An 11,455-nucleotide genomic window follows, 5' to 3' on the forward strand; every position below is an offset into this window, starting at 1 on the left:
TGCGATATTGTGTAAGTAAAGTTTTGTGTTTACACAGGAACGTGTTTAAAACACGGAAATGGCAGAAAAACACCAAAAAGGTTGTAGTTCGCACGCCAGGTCACCAGTTGGTGCTGTTAGTTGTTTTTATGATAAAACTACACACATATACATGAAGAGAGCGATATGCTATCACCATTAACACTGGGAGTACAGAGACATTTGTATGGAAGAAATCCCACCTTGCCTCCTAAAGTGCCTTGTCAGTCGAGCAAGGCTCTTTTTGCTGCAAATTCAAAACAGACCAACCTGTATGGGAGAAAATGAACTTAAAATTAAATAAATGAAGCAACTTTTCCAATACAACGAATGCAGTTCAGTCTGATCGCCAGGATATTGTGCACAACCCGGACAGTTATTGAAAAATGACAGCTTCCAGTGGAGAAGTAACCGTATCTGCTCTGCTATCAATAGCATGGTCTCAAACCAGCCTCAAAGGTCACGAGTTGACTCCAAACGTCTTGGCCCCGGTGGGCCTTAGTCATAACTCTGGACCCGGGCCTCCAAGAAACTGTATATCGAGCCCCACCACTGATCAATGTCTTTTCAACGCCCGACCCCCCCACCCGGCACAGAAACCACATGTGGGCGTCCAGCTGCCTGCCCCCAATCCATATCTCCCCGTTTCTGTATTTACAGCAAATGAAACATTCAGACGGAAAGACGGCTGACATCGATTGGCTTGTGGGTACACTATTTTGAGTGACATTTCATAAATGGAGCCGCCTCGTGAAATAGTAATGAGCCGATGGCGATTAGCATTCAACTTTAATATGCCATGATTGATTAGATATTAAGATTTCACATGGCCAAGGTTAACTATGAAAGAACAGGCTACTGATAAAAAAAAAGATAAAAAAAAACAAAACAACCACAACCAATATGTAAACTATTGGGAGATTTTGGCTTTCATGCTATTTATTGGTCGATGAAAATCTGTCCTTTGTAGCCACTGTAGCAGGAATGTGTAATAATGAACTGAGGCGAGTTGCTGTGTTTCTAATTGGTGGGAAAACAAGCAGCATTTCTGCACAATGATGTTAGTTTTCCTTTTCAATGACCACATAAGTACCCAGACATGGGTGCTTTCTCAAGAATGCACAGTCGCCTTTACATTATTATTTAATAGAAGTTTGAGCTGGTTTTATTGTGAAAACCAAGGTCACAGTGCAGGTAGTGCATACTTAGTATTCCCGGCCTGCATGCAGAGAAAGAAAGAGAGAGAGCGAGAGAGAGAGAGAGAGAGAGAGATTGCACCTGTACAAGCATTGAGGTGATGTCTGTGTCACTCGGATGGCCAGTATCTGTAGCCAAGCATTTCCTTGAGGTATGGAATTGGTCGTTTCAGGAAAATCTGATTAGTCACCGCTGACAATGCAGAGACAAGGAAATTACTTTCTTGTGCATATCATTAAAGAAAAATCAATATGACAAATGTGGTGAGGGCCCAGGCTATTTATTGTGGCTGAACTGAGGGCAAGACAAGGCTCCCTTTGCATTGGCCTCTGCATTTAATTTGTTTTCAGGATAAAAAAAACACACACAAAAAAATAACATTGAATACTTCAGCAAATAGAAGGTGCATTGCTTTTTTTTCTTGCTTTTTTTTTTTTAACCATAAGAAAGAGGAGACATCCAACTTATTTCAACCTGTGAATTAATGACCTTTTTAAAGAAAATGGCTCATTAAGAAATGTAAGTGGTGCCTCAAGGTGAGACCTCCTCACACTTGTCTCCTTAATGCTCTCATTATCTGCAGGGATTTCAATTCAAGACCTTAAGTCACAATGTTGCAAGACAGGCTAACAAGAACTTTAACCAGCCGCTGACCTTTGACTTTCGTCGCGCTTTGAAAACACAAGGGGTCAAGTCCCTCGGTAGCCACGGCTGCAAGTGAAATATTTACGCATCGAGATGAGAGCACATTCAGACTAAAAACAGTCAAAGGAGCGGCATCACATCGAGAGTCAGGAAGGCTCTGGAAATTTCACTTTCGTAAGTCTTAAAAATGTGACATGATACAACAGAAGAATTACTATACAGTATTTAAGACTATACTTTGTATCAAATACTGAGAAATAGACACTTTATCTGTCACTGATGGAGGGAAAAGCCTCGTCCAAAAGGAACCTTCTATCCTTAAAACAAACAAAAAAAAAGGATCATTGTAGGGGTTTTTCCATCAGACCATCCTCATGTAATAAACAATTCTGTTAAGGCTCCTCCTGATTTTTTTACTTTGATAAAACTGTGCGACATAAATGCAAAACCTTTAATGTACAATGAAAGATGTTTTTCAGGCCATGACAAGAGAAATTGTCGAGAACTTTCCATTTTTGTCACACTAAATCTGACCGTTACCTTCCTCTAGGGTGAAAGCAGGAAGCATGTACCGCTTGTGAATACCTTCACAATAAAAGTAGGACAAGAGGGAGGAAGATACAGTCGATGGAGAGATGAATACAACAGACTCAACATTTATCGAGCCAAGCTCACAACATTTTGGTTGCGTTGAGAAAAAGATTGTGCGGCTACACCAAGTATTTTAAACAAATCTCACACACAAAGTAAAAACAACTCCATCATATAAAACTGTGTGAAAATATATCTGGTCCCTAGAAACACTTGTGATAAATTGCAAAAGACTTATTGAGACAAAGGTCATTAAGTCTGTAGTTTTTACAACATCTCACACATTCAGACTGATGGAAAATAATTTCACAATGAAACGGTTCTCTCGTCATTAAATGTACATTATACTACTGTCCGAAGTGCTTCTGCACCATTCTCACTTCCATGCTTCGTCTTCTCGGTATTAACCACTCTCCCGATAATGTCTGGTCTCAAAATAGAACTGGTAAATGGGGTTTCTGTTCCTGCAATACTCCATATGCTCTCCCCGCGACGTCACTGCATTACATTCTTGTTCTCAGTTGTCAGCGATGAGTCCGGGCAGCAGAGATAGTCCTGTGAACAGTCGCTGAAAATAAAGTGTTTGATGCATATGGTGTGTTTGAAACAAACTGGATGATCACCGCAGTCAGCAATTTTGTTGTCATGCTGCAGCCGAGTCTTTGTAAAACACCCATCTGATTCGGCATGGATCTGCACCAGGTGAGATAAGACGCCAAAACTCAGCTGTCAATTACCTATTCTGTGAAAAGCATTAAACATGTGTATAAATACATTTTGTGATTTCTAACAAAGGAAATTTTTACTATAAATGCTATAAGTATTACCAAGTAATATTTACTTCATAATTGTTTCAAACTGAGTAAAAAGCGTTCAAATTATTAAGCAATAATCACGGAAAAATCCAATGTTACCATATAGATACCATATTATAGAATTTGGTCAAACCACAAATCATTCCATAAAGTTAAAAGAGCACTTAAGCACTTCGTTCTATGTGTAAATACCTGATTACTATTAAACATGTTAAAGAATACTAGAGACCTTACATTTAAATAATATTTTCATGACTTGATCACAGATATTTACTCTTAATTCAATAGTTCTAACATGTTTAAATTAAATGATTTCAGTGGAAGCTAAAATGAATCTATGTATTATTTATGGGGAAGTGGTGGGATTTCATAAGTTATATTTGTGCTCGCTCCTTTTCTGACATGCAACCTGATTATATTGTTCTGCTCTCTTTTATTCAATGTTTGGGTGAAATATCGTTGGTTGATTGGTGTGAGCTGTTGATTTTGATATTTGATTTTGCGCTTGTTCAAAATAAAGAATAATTAAAGAAATCCCGGCATTATGTGGGTTTTAACGCCTATGAACTGTATCCATATTGCACAGTTCTTCAATGTAACAATGTTATTACAGAGAAGTTCATGTTGCAAACCCTTAATTACACAGAAGCGCTCGGGGTCACAGTGATGACGAGTGTATGGATACTGAGCTTTATGTTTCTGCCTCATGGTAGATTTTTCCAATTTTTTTAGATATTACAATAGAATTCCACGGTCAAAGGAGAGGCATGTAAGGGCTAAAAATAAACAAAACATGAAACTTTTAAAGCCGTAAAAACCAATTACACTAATGAAAAACAACAACAGAGAAGAATTAACAAAGCAGACATTCAGAGTGCATAGCTGCTGCTCCATACACTCGTGTAACAATGGAGAACGAGAGCTGCGCTTGTCTTTTGAGGGCACACATACGAAGCACTGGGTTTGCTCAGCATCACAAAACTTCTTGGCAATTGTTACAGTGAGTTACGTCAACAAGTCTCACCTGTCCAGTGTATTCTTTTTCAAGGTTCTCTTCAGTATGCCCCACTGGGTTCACGTTTCACTACTCTTGAACTCTCAAAACAAAATATGACCAGTCCATTCCACTTTTCCCTTACGGACCGAAATATTACAAGTTAATGTGCTTCTGGTTTTTGTTTCATGCATGACGCTGAGACTGCAGTAAAGAGATTTCAGTATGAGCCAGTTTGGCAAATATTTTACTCTAAACTAATCTGATAAGTGATCCCACATAACTTGTAAGTTGAATGTTTTCTCTTTTTCCTTTAATGATAATCTAGTATGCAATTGGCAGAAATGAAAAGCTGTCCAAAGTTCAAAGACCTGACTGGAAACGGTATGATTTGTGTTGCATGTGCAGCATAATACCAGGTAATGCATGAGAAATCATTTGAGGGTATTATTTCAACAATCATTGTCAGAAAAGTCCCATTTGTATGTCATAATAGGTCAATTTAATGGGCTTCCTTTAGTGTGCGCAGACTTAATGAAACTCAATGACCGTGGTGCAATTATCATGATGATTGAGAAAAACATGCCAAGGTTTTATAGCGTGCACCGGCGCGGTTCGCAGCCGAGTGTGAAGCAACTGGGATGAGATCAGCACCTCTAAATCAGAGGCCATGGTTCTCGACCGGAAGAAGGTGGCTTGCTCCCTTCAGGTCGGTGGAGAGCCCTTGTCCCAAGTGGAGGAGTTCAAGTATCTCGGAGTCTTGTTCACGAGTGGGGGGAAGATGGAGCGTGAGATCGACAGGCGGATCGGTGCAGCGTCTGCAGTTATCGGTCTGTCGTGGTGAAGAAGGAGTTAAGCCAAAAGGCGAGGCTCTGGATTTACCAGTCCATCTTCGTTCCTACCCTCACCTATGGTCATGAGCTTTGGGTCATGACCGAAAGAACGAGATCCCGGATTCAAGGCGCTGCTCCTCCACATCGCATCTCTTTCGGATGCCCCCTGGATGCCTTCCTAGGGAGGTGTTCCGGGCATGTCCCTCCGGTAGGAGGCCACGGGGCAGACCTAGGACACGCTGGAGGGACTATGTATCTCGGCTGGCCTGGGAACGCCTTGGGATCCTACTGGAAGAGCTGGAGGAAGTGTCTGGGATAAGGGGAAAGTCTGAGCATCTCTGCTTAGACTGCTGCCTCCGCGACCCGGCCCTAGAGAAGCGGTGCACAATGGATGGATGGATGGTTTTCTAATGTGGTTCCTATGCTCACATCCAGTGCATGTCGTGGAATCCCAAATACACAGAATCACCCTTTGTAAGCCATTTCTAATAATTTTGCATTCGCGACAAGTGGATGTCAGTCAAGCTACAAGCACATCTCAAAGATGTCTAAAGTGATAAGATTACAGTAAGCATGTTCTGTGATGAGGCAAAATGGAAGAATGGAGAGAAAACATTTTGAAAAAGGTTATTAACTGTGAACTAATGGACATAAACATTAACATCCATTAAATCCAACACGCAACTGTGTGAATGGTGAAGGGATGAAAATACTTGGTGGTCCATCTATGATGTGATTTATGTTGTAAATGCACTTCCATAACAAATTTTCCGTGCTTTAGCAGTCATCCAATCTCTTTATACTGTTGTTCATACTCACCCACACACAATGACATAAATGGGCAGTATTGACGAAGGAGACTTCGACCCCTTTTACGCAAAGTTTTCTGTTTTGACCTAAAGCGGCCGAGGGAATCAAACCATCAACATTTGGATTTTATCACGGCTCACTCTACCAACTGATGCACAGTCCTGCCTCACACAGATGGATAGAAGAATCCACCAATCTACTCATCTTGTGTTGGTGAACATAACGAGTAGAAGTCTTTCTCTTTTCATTAATGCAAACTGAATACTAACAAATTCAATCAGGAGAAAATCGCAGTAACGTTTCCATCACGGTGTCAATGGTGAGACTGCCTGAATAAAACACTGGCCGAGACATGCTGTAAGATTAAGATGATATCATAGACAAGGCAGTGAGACTCTGTCTAAAAGACGAGCGACTATAATAGAGAGCGTGTTATTGGAAAAGGGAAAAAGTTCATCCTAAAGATTAATTGGTTTGAGAGAAAGGCTCCATGTTTCTGAGTTCAAGGTATGACATTTAGAGCCAACAGGGGAGTGAACTTCATTATAAAGATTTATGAAAATAATTCGGCGAGAAAATTCCGTTCACCCTTCCTATTATTAATTCTACCTTAAAAAGCAAATTGAATTAAGTGGTGCATTATTCTCTCTAGTTATGATGTCCATATTAGGTCTTTTGAAAGCAACTGATGTTGAATAAAAGAGATGCAAAACACAAAGCACTCTCACACCTGACCGAATGGAAAATTAATCAGCTTTGTACAGGTAACCCTTTGTTGTGCGAGTCTCTCTCCCTCTCTCCCTCTCCCTCTCCCTCTCCCCAGTTGTGTTTGTTTCTGTAAAGACAGCTTTGGCCATTAGTACACAGGGGAGATGAGGAGCTATTGAACCATTATTGATTACACACAAGGAAAGTCTAGTGATTTATCTATATTGTCCTTTTCCAAGGTAAGCAACCTATGAGCATCGGAGCATCTGAATTCTACACTTGTGCGTTTGTAATTATGACAGTTTATCTTCTCCCGACGTCTGAAGATCGCGTTGCAGTCGGGGGCGGCAGAGAGAGAACAATAGATAACCGAAGGAGGAAGCAGCAGACTTCTGTTTGTGCTCGTATCTCATACAAAATGTAGCCTGTGCAGAAATGCATGCAAATGATGCAATACAAGGCTGAAATAAAAATAACATTATATAAAAATAGTCTGCTCTGTAAACAACAAGTAACATAATAATTTGCCCAACAATGTAATACAACAGTCAAAGTAATTTTAGCACAAGTGATGGAGCATATGTGGAGTCTGTATCCTCAATGAATGAATGAATATGACGACAATTCCATCCGCTTTGCTTATTTTTCCAGAGGCCAACTGCAAAAAGGCTTTTAATTCCAAGAAATACTGTAATATTTATGCTCCTTCAATCAAACTCATTACATTATTGGCAAACTCTTATTACAATCCCGTTGGAAAGTTATGTTATGAGCGTTACTTCATTTTAAAAGCCTAAATTATCACAGTTCTCAAAACTATCAGGTTAAAAGAACTACAGAAAAGTATTTTTATTAATGTGCTGCTTTTATAAGCTGCTCCATAGGTAGAAATATGTACTGAACATTTCACCAAAACCTTTAAAGCCTTATTATCTCTATAACAACATGCAATAAAGTGCCAGTTATCAGTCACTTGAAATGAGACCAATGTTAAAATACAGTAACAAGGTTGCTGTGATGGAAATTAAAGCCCCATATCTGTTTTACCTGGATAATACACAATGTTTATATCAAAAGCTCAAGCTGTCATAATTCTCCATCAGTCGCCATACAGAAGCTCAAATGAGCCTCGCTTACTTTAATTTGCCATCTGTGTTTTCTAAAGAGGCGGGATCTGGACTCTGAGGAAGATTTGTTGATGCTATCATCAAAGTCGTGATTTCAAAGTGCTGGATGGCCCAGAAGGAACGGACATGTGGAGGTTCATATGAACACACAAATTCTATTCACACAAAAGCCGGCAGACATTCTCTTTCCCAGTCTCTCTCTCTCTTCCTTTTCCTGACTCACCCTCTCTGACTCGAAGTAATAGCTATTTAATCACCGATTATTAATCCTAAAGAGGCTTTTTCACCTGCATCTATACATCGCTAACCACTGATGAACTATCATATATACCTTGAAGAGACACACGAGCATTAATGCGTCGACAGAAGATCCGTGCTGGGAAAACTGGTTTTCAATCTGCGAGCTTCAAATTGAAGACCGGCGTCGTGGAGACATCAGGTTTCTTATTACTTGGCTAAGCAGGCTCCTTTATTAAGGATTCTGGTTGGACGCGCCTTCACGAGGAATCCTAATTAGTGTGACTTTAACAAAAGACAGAGGATTGTGCCATCTGCCTCACATAACAAGGATTCTTTACTAATTAAAAACACCTAGGAGAGCAGTTAGGAAGTAATACCTGGTTCGGCTTGTAAGGTTAGGGAGATCTAATGAACATGAAAATGAGAAATACTGCTGTAAGTTCCACTTAAGTCCCCCACTTTTGTAATGGCAGTCATTGCCTCTTCAGGGGAAACACATCGGTGTACGGAAAAACATTTATTCCTCCTCACATTTACAATTCTGGACCTCTGAAACTAATTTCTTGACTGTGAGCCGTAATGTGGCTCAATAGGTTTTGGGCATACTTTGGTTGAATCTGCTCTTTACACCTGGAACATCTCAAAATTCACCATTTCTTAAAGCACTCTTGGTTTACATCAGCATTGAACGTCACTATTTAACAGGGTTTGGAGAAGATAGGTCATCAAAATTGAGCTTTTCTTCTATTTTAGTGAAATTTTATGAAGAGTTCTATGTATGGTATATCATACACACAAAAGTATTTATTTTTTGGGGTTTGTTTGTTTTTCAAACGAGATATGAAATATGGAGGGCTTGACATTAAGGATTTCTGAGCACTTGCCCAGACAAATCTTTACTTGACCGAAGTTTAATGGAAATGTATAAGCTTTGGTAATGTATGAATTCGACCAATAAATACATTGCAATATGTTTCTGTAATTGGTTTGTGAATAAACAAGTACATGTACTTAAATTAATTGGACTCTGGCAGTGGATCCTTGCGAAGGGGTCGGGGGGTCCAACATGGCTGGGTGCATTGGGTCCAACTTGCTTGTTTTAATGATTGGGGTAACCTTTTAGATATTTACTACATTTACCCACTCTTGAAATTTAACTACTGATGTATGTCAAGTTACTAATCTCAACTCTGTGTATAAATCATTGTGTTCTACGATGTATTTTGTGTTTGCTACCCAGTGCTTTAATTGGGGGAAAAAACAAGTGCCGGTACTCCTCTTGGCAACATGCTGTCAGTCTCTCATACAAATATGGGACGAATACATAATATTCAGTGGCATGCGCAGACATTTTGTACGGCAGGTGGTCAGTGTAAAATAAAGGCACCTTGTGCAGCGTGTGGATCCACCGGCTGCTTTATTATAATAGTGAGATAAAAAAAAACCCCACAAATACATGTTTTGAGTAATTGCATATTTATCTATATATTGGCAGACTTTTAATAATCCCCCCCCCAATAAATTAAAGGAAAGAATGAGAGCGAGAAAGAGAGAAAGATGAGTGGACGTCACTACACACCATCCTGAATAAGTTCAGATCAAACTTTATTGTCCCTGTGGAGACTTTTAGTTCATCAGTCTGTACAACATTATATGTATTGGGTGTAATTTAAGCTGTAATTATGAAAAAAAGCTGTAGTGAATCCATTTGAAAACTGACCCAGAGGTACCTGGGGTCATGTAGAACAGGAATGTGGTGCAGTTGGTTGAAAGCAATTAGATTTTTTAGGGAATTTTTAAACATCTGCCTTGACAGCAATATTTCAATTAGGTGTGATTTTAGTGTGATTGTGAAAAAATACTGCAGTGAATCCACTTGAAAAGTGACACAGAGGAACCTGGGGTCATGTAGGAATGGACAGGACAGGAACCTGGTGCAGTTTGCTGAATACTACTTGAATTGAATTTTTAGGAAATGTTCTGCCTGTACAGTAATACCGATTTAAGTGTGTAATAGTGAAAAATGTTGATGTCGATGATCACGTCAATATGGGCCACAGACAAACTATTTAAAAAAAAAAAAAAAACATAAGCTGCACCCACCATATTTAAAAAGATTTTTTTTTATTTTTGTACATATAAAGTATAGGCCGCAATTGTCTATAAGCACATGTCCTCGTTGTAACAGGGCATGAATTTCACTGTGGGATTGCAGGTCTGTTTTTTTAAGGAAAAAAACAGACCTGCAATCCCACAGTACAGTACTGCAAAAATACATAAGAGCATACACTGAGCATTTTATCTCTGGTCATAAAGTATTTGCTGATTGTGATTGTATGGAGAGATTTTCCTCTGAGGACGAGTGGCCAGCCCCGCAGCGATGGTGTGATCCGTTGGTGATACCGAGTAACGTTTGTCGAAAAAAACGTCAAAGTATCACCAAAAAAATCCCTAGCCTGTTCGGGCAAGGTGGGTAGATGATTCACTTGCCCGAGCGAAGCCTTTACTAGCCCCGGACGTTCGGGCAAGCCTTAATGTCGAGCCCTGATATGTAAACTGTACATACAAATAAGCTCCTATGATTTCTTTATCTCATGAACCAATATATGTACAACGCACAGCATATAAAATATTCAAAGTAGGGAGAATTGGCTCAATTTGGGCATCTCCAAAAAGACTTGGCTCAGTTTACGGTCCATAACGGTCCGTAAGCTTATGTATTGAGTTATTGTGCACAAACCCTGTGGTTATTTTAATTGTTCATTGTTGTATTTATAATTTAGTGAGAGAGCATTTACATTGTAGTTCAGATTTTCTTTGTATCCATTTGTAAGTTAAGCATGTAAATTTGGTGACATATTATGCCATAAATTTACAGTATGTAAACCATGTAAAATAACACCACAGGCTGTCTCTGATAATGTTAATGCGACATACACTTTGACGTCTTTCATGTTACTGAGGTGATGCTCATCCAGTAAACGGGTGGCTTAATAAGTAATAGAAGATTTTGTGTAAAATAAATAGTAAATTGTGTGAAGAGGAAGCGTTCGACAGACACAGCAGCTCTACAACAGGTTTTAAATAGCATTGTGACACTAGCATCATCAATTCTAAAAGTATATAATAAATTAGATCATAATGTCACAGATGTTAGTGAAATGTTTCTTTGGCATGTAACATGATTTTCTTTTTTTTTTTTTTTATTCTGCATCTGATTTCCTCGCCAAACCTCAGAAGGAGCTAAAAAAGTACCATCAAGTAGTGAAATATAACCTGACCAACTCTTCCTGATCATCTGCCTGAAGACATGCGGGTGAAGAAGGTCTGTTTTCACTACGAAGTGACCTACGAATGATCCCACGCCGTCCGAAGCTGAGCAAATTCCAGCAAGTCTTTAATTGATAGTTGAAGGGGGTCAAAAAATAAGTGTTTCAATTGAAGTGATAATTTGGCAGAAATAAATTTGTCACAGTG

This window comes from Lipophrys pholis, assembly GCF_963383615.2.
Source record: "Lipophrys pholis genome assembly, chromosome: 20".
NCBI classification, from domain to species: Eukaryota; Metazoa; Chordata; class Actinopteri; order Blenniiformes; family Blenniidae; genus Lipophrys; species Lipophrys pholis.